General features: G+C 33.0%; 1 protein-coding gene across 6 annotated transcripts in view; it reads left to right on the forward strand.

Moving 5' to 3' along the window:
• Positions 1 to 14,141, forward strand: part of LOC139489729 (filamin-A-like) — a 62,695-nt gene that overhangs the window by 13,376 nt on the left and 35,178 nt on the right. For 2 of the 6 annotated variants that reach the window (XM_071276486.1, XM_071276484.1), the window contains exon 1: positions 1,764 to 1,938. The exons of the other annotated variants lie outside the window; for them this stretch is intronic. The gene's annotated coding sequence lies outside the window, so the exon portion shown is untranslated. Of the gene's footprint in view, positions 1 to 1,763; positions 1,939 to 14,141 lie in introns of those variants that run through there. 6 annotated transcript variants of the gene reach the window in all.

The raw sequence follows: 14,141 nt of genomic DNA on the forward strand, positions 1-14,141 counted from the left end.
TTTTCGTCCCTTTGAATACCATCATTTACTATTCTGTAGGTAAATCACGTACAACTCTGGGTTTTGGTATTGAGTATAAGTACGAGTTCGCTTTGAAAATCTTCAAGTCAATCTCATAATTTCCTTATATTAATGTACCTAATCTGAACGTATGTTGCTTAATTGATTCTTTATTTAATTTTCATTTCAACAAAGTTTCCACCATTTTTATTTCGCACGTGTCTGAAAAAAACATAAAAGTGTGATTGTTAATTAACTGTTTAATTACATTTTTCATTTTGTTTACTATTCTAACAATAACATCTGTATTTATTTATAAACATAAGTAAAGGTCGATGAGGTAAAGTTAATACTAAATTTCCTGATATGTTTTATGGTAGCAGACTACCGTTGAGAGCGCGTGCCAGGCTTACGTCGTGTGCTCTACATACATACTTAGGTGATCGACTAATATAATTATTTAGTTTATTTTGATAAGTAATATAGTATCATGTCTGCTGATGCATTACAATGTTTTCGGACAACACAAAGTACTTAATCAAAAGATACAACAATAATCATTGTTGACAGGGATATATACAAGGTTGTGTAAGCATACAATGCTGATATTTGTAACGTACAAAAAAGCAGTATTACTAGAACTAGGCTCTGTCTCGATGAGACTCATGTATACCTTTTCTATCATTTTTGAAAAGGAAAGCAGAATATATAATTCTTCATTTAACATCTTCATCTTTTTAATTCTTAATTACATAGTTTGATATATTTTAAAAACAATTTGCTTGAGTTTGAATTTTGGGCATCTTTTGGGTTTTTAGATTTATCTTAAAAGTAGATCTTAAAAGTAGACTATTTACATTTTTAGTTTGATTTTTGATAAATCTAAACAGACATTAACGCAAGTAACTAAAGGAATGAGGCAGGCGTTTTTGAATTAAAAAAAATCTTGCTTGATAACGAAGCCAATTTAAGCTTAATCTGCTCTATCGAAAAATTAGATAAATAAAAAACATAACATGATATATAAAAAAATGTCAAAAATTACTTAATCAAAAAGGATCAATGTTCTAAGTCGTACACCTTTCTGTTATATATTAAAACGAGTATACTGTGGATCCATTATCATTCGTAGGATAACATTTTCGCGGCTTTCGTGGGTACAGGCGAACCACGAAATTAAAAGTTCAACGGATAACAATTTTTTAGGCTAGTATGCAGACTTTGTCAAACCATGAAATTTAGAAATATCCACGATCATGCAAGTTTTCATTAATCCAAGAAAATTGGTATACTCACGAAAAGAAATAAATTCATAGTATACGCCAAGAATTACAATTCCTCGACCCCCCACAGCCCCACCCCTTTTACACGTTTCTTATACTATGCACATTAGATTTCCAAATTTTTATTATCAGTTTGCGTTTCTTCTTAGAAGTATATGTTAATAGCATTTTCGCTTTTATCTCGTTAGCATAAGTATTTCTTTTATTAACATAATTGACGGATAAATGTGCACAAGGGAACAAATGAATGTCTCGTGATGATGTTTACTTATCATAAATAAAAGCAAACAACAATAAAATAAACAAAGATAAAAGTAAAAAATACGCACTCAAAAATAGAATATTCCCTTTAATGATATAGTGAAATGCTACATATATATCTTTCCTCTGTCATTATGTAATCTAATTTCATGGCTAATTAAAATGATTAGAAACAGCTTTAGTAGATTGAGATATATATAAATAATTGTTTACTTTTCTGCTTTCTCTCTTCTTTGATTTATCCAATTAAATATCATGTCAACTTCTAAGAGGAAGATCCCCCATACATCACGAGGGGCCACCATAGTAATGTATAAATGATTGTCAGTTCTGTGTGAACGTCACATTCCGAGGAAGCAGTCGGAGGGTAAACAAGTAGTGCACACGTTAATAGGTATGTCTTGTGTGGGTTTATGTAGTTTATTTTGGTTCCATCAAAAAATATCAAAAAAGTAAAAATAGAAAATGCAAATTAAAATTAAAATTGAAAAAAAAAATGTGTAGGAGACTTTGTTGTAATAGGAATTTGCAAGTTATTTACTGCGCATGACATGACTACTATAGTGATGCAAATGCACCTGCTTAATTATGATGGAAACAAAACAACAACTTAAAATATGTATTGATATAATTCTAGGCATAAAACTTACCAAAATACATACCATTTTTTGCGATTATAAAATTCGACGATGATATTTAGGTTACTAATATGTCAAACTGAACCTACGATTTTTTTTAAATCAGTGTTTGATCTTTTGTATGCCTGTAAAATACGTTGCGCATGCAGTTTTTATTAATTACTACAGCGGATGATAAGGAGACGTGTCTATACTTGCAATGTCGATATCTTTTCGTTACACATTGTTCCCTACAAACTGAACTTCCACATCTTAGCGTAGTTCTTGAACGCATTGAGTTATTTTTGGGATTCCTAACTCGTACTTTACATTTTACACATCTTATTTAAAACCAGAATAGATTTTTTTTGAAAACCATAACATAATGGTTTTTTGTGCATCACACATTCTTAACATTTTCTAAGGATGTTATTTTTTTTGGTTGATGTAATATGGATAGGTCATACCAATATTATTCATTCATATCATAACAGTTAAAATTCATTGATTTTGCTGTTTTTCTACACTGTCTGCAAATATAAATAATGAAGGATGAACACGAAAAACGTCAAAATGGCAAATAATGTTTAATTTTCCAAAAGTTCCGTTCCCTTTCCTTTAACATTTATCTATTTCATTTGCTACCCCATGATGTTTGCATGTATCAAATACAGGTACTAGTAATATCATCATCAAAATATATGGTCGCCCTTTCTACATTTACCAATTGCGCACCATGATTTGACTTTGGAAATGTTACCTTTAATGCGGGGTTCACACATTGCCGATTATTGCTCCCGTTTGAGATCAGACAGCGATACGACACGAAAAGTGAAAAAGTCGGATTAGTATCCTCAATTATCTGGAATGTCCTATTATTGTCTGAACGCAGTCGTTTTAGTTCGTAACAGATTCCTACTGGTCGGGAAGGGTCCGAATAGTTCGGCAAAGCACCCCGACAGTTAGGTGCGTCCCGTAACATTCGGGGAAACTCAGCCGATTTTGTCTAGTCGGATTACAATCGTGCTTATGTCGTGACAGATTCTGCTGTATCGGATCGAATTCCTAACAATGTTCTGTGTATTCGGGACGGTGTCCTGTGGAACGGGAATGATCTGGAGAAGTCCCGACAATAACAGAATACAATACGACTGAGACCAGACAAAGCCGTTTGCAATGCGATAGAGCGGACCGTGATAGGATTACGTTCCGACAGTACCTGATCATCCCGATTATGCCGACAGTTTTCGAACGGATAACTTCCGTCAGCGTCGGTTCACTGTCTTGTCACTATCTGATCTCTGTCGGATTACATTCGGTAGAATCGGGACGCAGTCGTGACAGACTCGGTCGAATTTTACCTGGCGAAAGATACAAATCGAATTTCCATCCACGATTCACAGGATCTTGATCAGACTTTTGAAAAATTTTAATCGGGAATGGTCCTGTCAAGGACGGCAGTAAAAATCGTGAATGTGTGACCCAAGCTTAATATAAGTGTCCTGTTCTAACACCGAATTTTAACCAGTTTTCAACGTACTGACCTTGACACATTATGCACGATGAATGCTATTGGAGTAAACTTATCTTTGATATCACAGGCGGCTTTTCAATATTGCATTAACTCTATTTTCCCGTATTTTCTGCTGTTTCAAAAGGCGGGTTCTAAAATCTTTTGAAATGGGTTCGGTTAGATTTCACCTGTAAAAGATGTGATCTAGCCTTGTGTTAGTCGATTTATACATGATTTTGAAAACGATCCAAAAAAAGAGAGAATTCAAACCTTTGTTCACTTTTATGGGTCAATTATGTCACCCCCGATGTGTAAGTCTTTCGATCTTACTCTTCTGATACAGGAATTTTTCCGACTCTTCATTTACTTATAAAGAAATTCTATGAATTCCTTGTTACTTAATTAAATGTTTACGTCAAGATTGAAAGTGAAGATTCTTTTATGTGTGACCGTACATTTTAGATCTTAGAATGTTATGCAATATCTCCAACTGTTATGCAATATTCTAACTGTTCCTTTATATTTTCGGTAGAGTCATCATCAATCATTCGTTCATTGATTCAGAAGTTAATACACAAGGAATCTATTTATACATACAATTTCCATAAATAAATAGCTTATTAGACTTTTTTCTTCGTTATTTTAGCATTTGACTTCAATTAGCAGACGAGGAAATTAGCATCACTTTGTATTACCGTCGAACCAAAATCATATAGATTAAGCTTGATCTTATTAATCTTGTTAAGTGATCAGTTAATTACTAGTGACCAGTGAAGTAGATAATATGTTTGAACTGGAATGTATATATTTAATGGTATACAGGTTTATCATATGCAGACATTCTTTCTACTATGATGGTTTACTTAATATGATGCTTAATTTCTACAATAGATAATAAGCAATTGCAGTTGAAGTTCCTTAAACTCCTAAATGTTTGTCTTTGTCAAAAAAAAAATTAACGAGCAAATTTATATATCTCAACTTGTACGATTCGCTCGTGTATGTAACAATGTTTTAGATTTTAACGAGAGAAATTTATGTATTACTGAAAAATTATTACACCAGGGTTTTCGATATCACAAACTAGTCAAAACATTTACTAAATTTTATCATCGGTATAAAGACATCATTCGTAAATAAAGCTCAACATGAAGACTTCTGATACGTTCAGGTGTTTCACATCCAATTTTTTATGGAAATATTCTTTTTAAAGCACAAAGGTGTCAGTATTCACCTCAGAAACTTACAAAACCTCTGAATAGACTTATTAAGAAGGGATATAATTACGATACTGTTGTCAAGTCATTAAAGATTGCATATTTTGGCGTTAATATTGAGTCACTGATAAGGTCTTTGCATCGGAACTAAACACATTTATTCTAAAAACAGTTATTGGCATGACACGGGTTATGTTCTTCTCATATATGTTATGATGGTATGATACTAAACCCCTAACGGGAAGAATTGTGCCTGATGTTCATATGATGAAATCATAATCTTTCAGTCAGTTTAATTGAAGTCTGGAGCTGGCATGTCAGTTAACTGCTAGTAGTCTGTTGTTATTTATGTATTATTGTCATTTTGTTTATTTTCTTTGGTTACATCTTCTGACATCAGACTCGGACTTCTCTTGAACTGAATTTTAATGTGCGTATTGTTATGCGTTTACTTTTCTACATTGATTAGAGGTATAGGGGGAGGGTTGAGATCTCACAAACATGTTTAACCCCGCCGCATTTTTGCGCCTGTCCCAAGTCAGGAGTCTCTGGCCTTTGTTAGTCTTGTATTATTTTAATTTTAGTTTCTTGTGTACAATTTGGAAATTAGTATGGCGTTCATTATCACTGGACTAGTATATATTTGTTTAGGGGCCAGCTGAGGGACGCCTCCGGGTGGGTGAATTTCTCGCTACATTGAAGACCTGTTGGTGACCCTCTGCTGTTGTTTTTTATTTGGTCGGGTTGTTGTCTCTTTGACACATTCCCCATTTCCATTCTCAATTTTATTTTATACTTTACCTTGCTGACAATTTTCTTGCGATCCCTCGTACTGACCAAGTGACCTGGGTCAGTTCAAAAATTGAGAGCAGAAGAAAGAATATTGTTACAAATATTTTCTTTCTACTATGATGGTTTACTTAATATGATGCTTAATTTCTACAATAGATAATAAGCAATTGCAGTTGAAGTTCCTTAAACTCCTAAATGTTTGTCTTTGTCAAAAAAAAATTAACGAGCAAATTTAAAATTACCATTAAACCTGGGCCCATTCCACCAAAAGTACATTATAAAGATAAGACGATTGGTATAATTGCCAATGAGACAACTCTGCACTAAAAGAAGTTGTCAACTAAAGTCACAATACGATCTTCGACCATGATCAAAACCCCATACCACTTAAGGGCCATGACCATATCATAACCGTTAACATTTTAACTTGAAAATGAACATCGACTGGGTTTTGCGCATTTTAATTTTGTTTTCAATCAATCAATTTAGTTCTCCTGTACGGGACTCCGTTTTATACATTAAATTTGTTTTAAATAATAAGGCGAAACGAGTACTACAGCAATAGAACAAACTATACTTATTCATTACAAAAGATGAGTGCAGATTAATCTTGCAATGATATTATTTTTAAACACCAGAATGACAACATCATGAACATGGCGAGACACATTTTATAGTCTTCAACTAGAACCGTATTTGAACATTACAAAAATACACAAGTCATATTTTAAGCAATATGAAATTATTTTGAAGATGAAAAAACCCACAAAACAACAGATGACTCAACCACTTTTGCTATTAATTTCTTTTTAAATGATTTTCATCTTCTAAGAGTAAGAACATCCTATGCATCATGCAATTTGTTGTATTATAATCAGTATTTTGTGCTAGTAATTGTATTTGGATGTTTGCCATAATATAAGGACAAAAAATTAACACCACAACTCAAAATGAAAATGAAGTGCTTTTGGTTCTTTGCGGTAGAAGCGAAACGGAAATCTCCCGTTTACTGAAGATTAATATTTTATAAACGGATAGAATTGTTCAATTTATAAGATCTTATAATATCAAAACAAGCAAACTTTTTGATGGTTTTTATTCATTAAATATTCTAGTTCATTTGTTAACTATTTCAGTCATCTTCGATCTTAACCAACATATCATACAATTTTTTAGAACACTGCTTGTTGACTGAAAGCCGTGCAATTTTTGTGAGATATTGTTTCATCCTAACAGCTGCTCTTACTAAGGTGAACCGGTTTGGACTTTAGTTTAGCATGTTTCTTTGACAAATGGGCAACAATGTTGACCTCTAGATGACTTTTTTGGATAAACTTATGTCTTAGGATGCGTTGTTACATAACTGATGTTTAGCTTACAACTGCCAAAATTTATATATTTTCATACATAAACTTTTCTTGATTTTTTTTTAATAAATCTTGTATAACGTTTCACTTGTGTATCTGACGTGTCTGTTCATTTGAAGAAAACAAGTTTGCATACTTTTGTTATTTAACAATTTTTACTAAGTTGAACCTGACAAAAAAGGTTAGGAACTAGGAATAGTGTACGGGCACATGTGCCTTTAATTATCCGAATACTTAATTAATTATACATCGGTAAAACCTGTAATGCTTAGTGTATCTGCTGAGTGGGATATAGGTATGATAATATCACAAACGACATTAACTGTCTGCATATACAATATAACAAAGTTACAACGAGCTTCTTCTATAGTATAGTACAACACTGTGTCAGATGAAATTAGGTTCATTTTGGATCGAGCGCAAGTCTTTATTTGGTGATCTCGTTTGATAGGATTAATCGTGATTTAAGGCTTGAAAAGCTAAAAATGATCTATGAGGGGTGACACTGGGGTGCTTATTTCCTAAATCCCACTTTTTTGTAATTTCCCCCAACTTTGTACTTTTTTGTTTCTCCTTTTTCCTTTACACCACCTAATCTTAATACCCCCTTTATTTCACATTCTCACTTTTTTACCACTACATCCCCACGCAAAAGCCTTAACCCTTTATTCGGCAAATGGTAGCACAAAGTTACATGTTCTTACGATTTTCAATTTGAAGCAGAATTTTACAAAATCGAAAATCGCAGAGAATTAATACAATCAGATGTTTAAAATAGCGACCCACTATGATCATCGACAATTTCTAATTAGATTCTGTCTGTCCCTCCCAATTTATATTTGCTTGCTAAGTACATTGACTAGTATTGTTTCCTTTGTAATTTTAGCATTTTGTATTCGTTCTGAGTCATTGAAAACTAACAGGTACCCGGTTTTTTGTTGAAGAATTATACCGTATACACTGATTATATTGTTTTTTTGTGACTTACATTCATCGACAGTACACTTTTGTTTTCATAAAGAGTTATTTGGACCCCTGAAAACATGAGCCCATGCAACAAAAGAACCTTGCAATTTATAGCCTGTATTTGGAAATAAAACATTTATTCGTCTTCTTATCTCAAAATGTTTCAATAGAGACCACACTCCTTATTATGCTAGTAGATTCATTTCCTCTTTTTAAAACAATGTGTTATACATTTTATTATTCAAATTTGTGATGTTTTCTTTTAGACTTTATGCACAGGGGCTTGTTACAATTGCCGGGTTTACTATCCATACGAACCCCTAAAAAAACACAAGGGAGGAAGCTCATTTGCGACAATGCTTCAAATTATTGCTGTAAAATTTTTCTAAGACTTTCACTTACTTTGTGACCTGGATAAATCTGTTCCCACTTGAATTATCTCTTCAATGACATATATTTATTACCTTAAGTAACCTCTATAACTATTGTAATCCTTAAAACAAACTCGACATTTCTGAAATAGAACGAATCGAGGCCCTAGATTTGAAAATGAAAGTACTAAAGCGACACCTACCGGAAAATATATTTTCGGCACTCTCGGGTGGTACCATAAATGTTATGTTTTTCGGAAGTCTTCTGTATTTTAGATTTCAATAATGTAAAAATTGGCGGGAATTATTAGGTACACACTGTCTTTCATCTTCATATTGTGGTAAACTCCCGAGAGAGCCAAAAATATATTTTCCGGTAGGTGTCGCTTTTGTACTTTCATTTTCAAATCTAGGGCCTCGATTCGTTCTATTTCAGAAATGTCGAGTTTGTTTTAAGGATTACAATAGTTATAGAGGTTACTTAAGGTAATAAATATATGTCATTGAAGAGATAATTCAAGTGGGAACAGATTTATCCAGGTCACAAAGTAAGTGAAAGTCTTAGAAAAGTTTTACAGCAATAATTTGAAGCATTGTCGCAAATGAGCTTCCTCCCTTGTGTTTTTTTAGGGGTTCGTATGGATAGTAAACCCGGCAATTGTAACAAGCCCCTGTGCTTTATGTGTGCATCTTAATCACTTTTACTTTTTACTTCTATTTTTTGTAAAAAAACATCCAGTTTGTTTCTGTCCATGATTACAAAAAAGTAAAAACCATACATTTTAGTGTACGTTTATTTGTAAAAAGCTCTTCAAAATCTCGATCTCTCGACTTATTTTCATGGGCCCTTGACGTTATATATCGTGGGCGACAGTCAAGATTTTACAAGCGCTCGTGAAAACTTTTGTATTGAACGTAGGTCGTTGAACTTACCACTGTGCTTCTTACTCATGTTACAGTTCAAAGCTCTTCATTATTTCGTAAGATAAATTGAGGTAGTAAAGTTAAACAATCTATCTGTGTGAACACATTACATGGTTTGATGATGACGTATTGAGGAGCCTCTATATCATATCAAGTGAACTGATAGAGTATTATTTTCAGCTACAAATTTCTTTGATGATCTTTTTATCGAAAGTGATAAAATTAATATTTTATAAGCTTTCATGTTTTAAAAAATAATTGAAGAGTGTTAACGTTTCGATTCTTTTAAACTCTTGGCGTGTAGTCTTTAAAGATAAACTATGAATTATCAGATATACACAATGAGTTGCATCTGTTCAAATTATGATGGAGGGTCTCAATGTCTATGTTCAAATTGAAGGTATGGATTGATTTTTAAAACTTTTTTTTTTTCTTCAAGTGTATATTTCCGTTCTGACAATCCTTTCTGCAGATGCTAAAGATGTTTTAAAAATTTCTCTTGGAATTTACTATTTTGTTTTTTGGTTTCATTATTCTGTTTATTGTACAATTATAATTGCAACCATATAGTCGGGTTTTCCTTTCAAATTACAAGCGGAATCGATATCGGTACTTATGACATAATAAGCCACAACTCATCCTGTGAAGGCAGTTTCGATCCCCTCTGTAGATCAGCCTCTTCTGTTACAGGTATGGTTGAGATTTAACTTGAAAAATCCGCTGTGGAAAAATCACATAAAAGTCTATTTTTTTCTCGTTTGACTTGCTTTACATTTGTCATTTTGGGGCATTTTAAAGCTTAATATGCTGTATGGATTTTGTTCATTGTTGAAGGCCTTTAGTTGTCAAATCCAATGTCATTTGGTCTCTTGTGGAGGGTTGTTTCATTGGCTATCATACTTCATCTTCCTATTCTTATTGATACCTTTTTGTCTTGCAAATACTCATTTTGTTATTGTTGTGGCTCTAATGGAAATATGTCTCTTAAACTATGTAGATACGTATAGCATGGTATCCCTTGACCTTGTGAGAGCCGTGGTGGAGTGATTAGTTCATCGGACTACTATCACAAAAGTTCCTGGTTTGATTCCCGGTTCCGGATGAAAATTTCAGACTGAATTTTTGGCCCTCCTTTGACACCTTTTGCGAGTATCGTCTTTAGGAAACGATGATAGTCCGTCGGAAGGGGGACGATAAATGGCTGACCCGTGTTAAGAAAGAGTCATATTTCTTGCACGTAAAATACACCCTTGTAGATTTCGAAAAATAGCTGGCTAATGCCACTACAAGGCAGCACTCGCACTCGCACTCGCAAAGTGGAAAGGGATTAATATAAGTTTCAAAACTTGTTTCGCAATCCACTATACATAAATATGTTTAAACTAAACTAAACGTAACATTTAAGGCGGTTGTCACCAATTGGGCTAGTATACCGAGCGGTGGCTTTTTTTGTCCAGGCGTTGTACATTCGATCCCCGATGGCACATTCTCTTCCTACAAACATAATTGAATTAGAAACATTTTGAAAACTTTTTAAAGAAATAGTTACTACAATATATAATTCTCCACTATGCAACAGGGATCCCAAGATTGCAAACGAGCCAGATCCTGTAGCAAGTTGATTCCGAATCGTAAACTTAAAAAAAAAAGGAATTCGTTTGACTGCATGATAGTTCGTGGCATTTTTTTCCAAATATAAAATTACCTTTAGACCCTCTATCATAATAGCTACTAGGCTATCAACAATGCTGCATAGGGAATCTGAATCCTACTTGTCTATTATAACAATATTTATTTTGTTTTAAAGATGTTAATTCTTTTTATTAATATTAAAAGAGAAATGATGAAAGAGATTTTTTTTATGTCTAAAATAAAACTTTTGGCTGAATATAAAAGCATCAACACTTCCGTAAGCGATTATTTTGTCTTAATCATGCGAGGATTAATACCTTGTCTAAATTAATTGATAGTAATTGAAATATTTATTAACAATGTGGATAGGGAAATATTGAAAGAAATATATTAACGGAAGTTTAAGTGCTTAAAATTGATTAAAGTCATATGCATGGAAAATATGGATTATTTAAGCTTTTTGCGATGCAACTCTCGTTACTGCTTGCGTGAGTTTGTGAGTATTTTAACATAGTTTGCACATTTCATCTTTTTTTATTAAAAAACATCTTCATTAAAAGATAGAGCTGTGAATATAAATATACTTATCGATAGTACATCTTCGTTTATTTTTTGTTCACAACACGTTTTTCTTCTTAAATTTTCAAAATCAAGGTATGTTAAGGTCTAGTGAAACACACATTTTTTTGTGTTTACTTTTAATCTTTAAGTTTATCTAACCAATCATTAAAAAAACAAAATTGAAAACATCTAAAAACGTTCCATACTTTTCCCGTATACCCATGCATATTTATACCCACTTCGGCTATAATTCACTAGGAAAGACAATATATATCTGACATGATTAATAGCAGAATGTTCTAATGGATTTTATTGACAATGCTACGCTTCATTAGTAACGTACACGTATGCCACAGTTCCTCAACGTTTTGCCTTTATATTTAGAGAAAGAGGCTAGGCCCATTTTCTAAAAAAAATGTCGACTCATATCATATATGACATGCGATACAGTTTTAAAATGATTACCTCGGCAATTTAGATATGAAATAAAAATATACTGTTATGTGCTACTTTAAGAGTTGATTGAACGAAAATATCAGATATTTATCAAAAATTTATTAACTATTTTTATGCCCAAAATACGATAGTAGAGGGGCATTATGTTTTCTGGTCTGTACGTCCGTTCGTCCGTTCGTCCCGCTTCAGGTTAACGTTTTTGGTCAAGGTAGTTTTTGATGAAGTTGAAGTCCAATCAACTTGAAACTTAGTACACATGTTCCTTATGATATGATCTTTCTAATTTTTTAATGCCAAATAAGAGTTTTGACCCCAATTTCACGGTCCACTGAACATGGAAAATGATTGTGCGAGTGGGACACATTCTTGTTAAGGTCTTTTTTTAACGTTTTTGTTTCAAAATATTAACACAAGCAGATTTTTTGAAACCTATTTAAAGATCTTCTGTACGTTTGTATGCTATTACTTTGGGTCACAATCCTGTAGTTATTATAAATTTTGATTAAATTTTCCTGGTTTCACCTAAAAAAAAAAACTTGAAAAAACACACCTTTTTTTGCTGTTATATGTCACGTGATATCAGCGGGAAAACCAAGAAATGGATCCACATATCATGCTTGAATTAATTAATGGAAAAATAACATTAGATCAAATCACTTCATCAAATTGGTTTATCTTGTAAATGAGATAAACCATAATATTTATTATGAATTTAGAATGTAATACTAACAGAAGACTGATAACGGGTGAAAAAGCATAAGATTTCTTTCAAACCAATAAATAAACACAAAGAAGTAAGATTGCGGAAAGTAATACTTCATTAATCATTGAGTATTGAATACCTCTTCAAAAGAGATAAAAGAGATAAGTTTATCATTAAGATTGCACATTAAAATGAGTTATTACTCAATCGCTCGACATACGGTATCGATAAAAGTTCGAACATATGTAGTGCATTTTCAAAAGTGCACAAGAACTAGAATAAGGAAGAGTTCAAAGACGGGAGGTAACCCGTTGCTAATGTTTTTGACGACTTGTTAAAGCATTGATGCTATATTTATGAGAAATTAATGCCAAAGACATGATACAAGCCGGTGTAGGAATGGCGCTATGTCTTTATAATCAACGTTCGTCTGCTTTATGGATATCACATAAAGAAAGGTGTTACTTCGCATTTTTGCTTTTTGGGTTAGAGATTAATACATAATAAAGATATACAAAAAATGTAAATAATGGATCACTTATATAATGCTATAACACACCTTTTCTAAATTTCAAAAGATAATTAATATATGGGTTAACACTCTTTAATTCTTCTTGTTTACAAGTTTGTGTTATGTACCTGAATGATTTATGTAAGATCTCATATTTATTATGTCAGTTTGCATATTCTGTATTTCATACAGCATTGAACTATACATAATATACACCAGCTTGTGAGGGTGTTTGCCTTTTTGATATCTTATTTCTTATTCAAATCAAGTGTTTGAACAAAGCCTTTTTGTACTCAGTTATAACTAGACATGAAACGTTTATATCAGCTTGCTGAGTGATACACGTGAGAAAGTTTTGTTTCCGAAAAGCCAACAAAAGTCATATACACAAAAACAGATCGCCACCGTAAAAATAACAAGGGTTTTTATGACTTTCTGGTATTTCCATGTGAAATCTTAAACTATAAGGATGACTAAGACAATTTACAGGCCTCGGTGGCTGAGTCATATAAGTAGTTCTTATACAGCACTGTATCACTAGCCCATCAACACTGTTATATAGTGAGTTTGACAGAACGTAACAGGTTCGTTGGCCGGATTTCAATCTTAATTAACTATTACGATTGGGTTTTTCCCCGTTAAAGAGTTGTGGTTCTCTCTAAGCACAAGACTTCCTCCACCATGATATGTTGTCATGTCGCCACAATATAACAGCTAATCTATCTATGAGGGGGAGGACAGGGGGGTACCCTTCTCCCTTCTCCCACCCCTCTTCTCCTTTCTCCTACCCCCGTTCTCCTTTCTCCCATTAGAATAAGACATCTCCTTTTGAGATATTTTTTCTAGAAATATTAGAAATTTTTTTAAAAGGAGAGATATTTTATTTTTTCTCCTTTCTCCAACTTTTTCTCCTTTCTCCCAGCCTTTCTCTCCTTTCTCCTACCCCCTTTCTCCTTTCTCCCACCCC

The sequence above is a fragment of the Mytilus edulis genome, chromosome 9 (assembly GCF_963676685.1).
Source record: "Mytilus edulis chromosome 9, xbMytEdul2.2, whole genome shotgun sequence".
NCBI classification, from domain to species: domain Eukaryota; kingdom Metazoa; phylum Mollusca; class Bivalvia; order Mytilida; family Mytilidae; genus Mytilus; species Mytilus edulis.